Source organism: Coptis chinensis, chromosome 7 (genome assembly GCF_015680905.1).
Source record: "Coptis chinensis isolate HL-2020 chromosome 7, ASM1568090v1, whole genome shotgun sequence".
Taxonomy (NCBI): domain Eukaryota; kingdom Viridiplantae; phylum Streptophyta; class Magnoliopsida; order Ranunculales; family Ranunculaceae; genus Coptis; species Coptis chinensis.
In genome coordinates, this window is record NC_141462.1 from 41,490,951 (window position 1) to 41,493,758 (window position 2,808).

A 2,808-nucleotide genomic window follows, 5' to 3' on the forward strand; every position below is an offset into this window, starting at 1 on the left:
TGTTATCCTGGGTTGCATTATCCCACAACTCTTTCATTGTACATAGAACTTGTTCTTGATTGAACATGATGTCTTTTTCAGTCTTTTAATGTAAATGGTGTAAATTCATAAAATTTTGTAATGGCAGAAAGTAAGAGCAACAAACAGCAGCTGCGCAGAAGAAATATTATCACTGTATCTCTGTTGTTAATTCTGATTATGTATTAATCTTGTGGGATAACGCGCAGTAGAAGAGACAATAACTGGTTTTCATATTTCACTTTTCAAGTGAATTGAAGCTTTCATTTCCTCTTTCTATGCATGTTTCACTGTTCTTTTCTAGGATAAAATAGAAGATGCTGTAAGGAAACCAACATGAATATTTTGTGCCATGACACTTATCTTATCACCATGCTGAAATCACTGGCTTCACTGTGTTGATGAATTTGGCTTGAGGTTTTATAAGGAATGGTGAATTTATAAGGAAGAGCAGGAATAATCTGGTGCATTCTAGGCAAGGGTTACCTCCTTGTGCATTCTAAACACAATTTTTGGTAGTTCGATATACTTTACGTCTATCTCTCTCCTTGCTTATGTTTGCCTATGGAGCAAAGAATTACGCATTACTCGTTGTCATTTGCAAACAGGGAATAATTTTGCACTTGGGAGCAGCATTACTATTCTCCTTTCTATATTGGTACTCGAGTACAATCTTGCAAGCATTGGGCCTAAGCAGATATAGGTGATCAAACCCGATATTTTTGCGCATCGGCATGCTCCCTCAACTCTATGCTTCTACTCTGAATTTGGCAATGCAGAGGTTTCTTCAAGCAGAGAACATTGTGAACCCCTTAGCTTATCTGGTTACATAGCTCTTGGGATTTTTTCTTGCATTTTTGCTTCTCACTTGTCTATGAACTTTGAAATGGGTTATGATATATTGATTTGGTATCTTACTTTCAATTTCGTTATGTTATCTGAAAACAGAAAAATGAGTTGTAACAATGCACAAAGAAATCATATAGAAAATTGTTTGATTTAAAAATTACTAAATATATGATTCCATATATGTAAAAATGTCTGATAAGTCATCTCATTTCCAAGATTGAACAGATAATTAAGTAGAGAGAATCATAATTCTACCATTCCCTCTTTATAATTGCCTTTAGATAATCAATATCTTCTTTCAGACTCATAATTTTTTCTTTCTGAATTTGTATGCACTGATTTCTAAGCGTGTCGTTCTTTTCTGCAATCTCAAGTTTGTTGCAAATTTCATCTATTTCTTCGTAGTTATAGTCTACTATTTCAAAGCCTATCTCACTGCGCAGAAAATCAATTGCTTTCTTTGATGCTGAATTTTCTGAATCTTCTCGAGTTGTTGAGTTTCCTTCGAATTGGTGATTGTCTTTGATGTTAAAGATTGGAATGTCAATTGATATTTGACATCTGTATTGATTTTCTCCCAATATTTTGTTGCGAAATTCTGGGTCGTCTATCTTTAATATTTTGGTGCAGTGCATTAGCATATCTTTGAATTTTAGAGGGATAAGTTTCCGAAATTGGATTCGCTGCATCAATTTATTGTTAGTAAAACACTTGAAAATTACAATTTACCAAACAAAATATGAATATTGAATTTGTTTATCTTTTTATTGAATTTGTTGAGACTCGAGTACCGTTCTTTATTCTATTTGATCATGAGTTTGGTATTGTCTAAAATAATATTTATAATATCTGTACTGGATATTATGTGACGTGCTTCAATTCTTCCAACCTAAACTTTTAAAAGTTAGTGATATATAACATATGAAAAATCATATTAAATAAAAAACTTGCCTTTGTTCGCTGCTTGATATTCATTGATTTCTTGAAGAATTCGATTCTTTCTTGTTGTTCTTTAATGAACTTTCGGTTGATTTTCAACTCCTTAAAGTTGTAGTAAACAACTTTGAATTCATTAACTTTTTGTGTAAATTCAATTGCCCGTCTTGCTGCAATGTTTTCAAACTCTTCAAGGGATTTTGATGGTACTCCTTTAAAACTTATGATTTCAAACGCACCTTCCACACCAACTACATCATTTCTCACCCTGACGCTTGCATTGTACATTCCGTTATAAAATGAACTTTCGTAAAAAGGTTGATCCAGATTTAGGTCTTTCATTATTTATTCCAGCATGGGTTTGAATGACACTTCAATCCCTCTTGAATACTACTCTGGCCTCATCTCCATAGTGATCCTTTTCTATTTTTTTATATAAGATAGCCAAGAAAAAGTGTTATGTTCACATTGTAGTAAGTAGAAGATTATTTTTTTAATTGAAATAACTAAATGTAGCACTACACATTATGAACTAAATGTAGATTCATATTGAGAACAATATATCAACCTATTAGACATGATATGGAAGAATTAAAAAAATTTGATAGACAATATTGGAAAACTTGATTTGATTCATGCATTGGTAAGACTACTTTGCCTTATGGATGTGGCATTTGGAGTAAAAATGAATGGGTGACCATATTGTTAGTGCATTTGAAGGTAATTCTAATTTGTTTTGGGATTTGTTGAAAGGTATTGCAAAGAAACATTGGGTATGAATGATTTATTGGTTAAACATTGTGGGATTAGTGATACTGGTAGTTTAAAGATTTGGGTATGTCTGTTTTATTTTTTGCTTTTTGCGTTGTCGCTGGTATTCTTGCCATTGTGTTTTTACTTATGGACAGAATATCGATGGTGCAATTGGTTCAACCTATTGCGAATGGTGCTTTTGTTTTGAGTCTTGATAGGAGATTACGGTTGAGTTGCCTATTTATCTTGCGA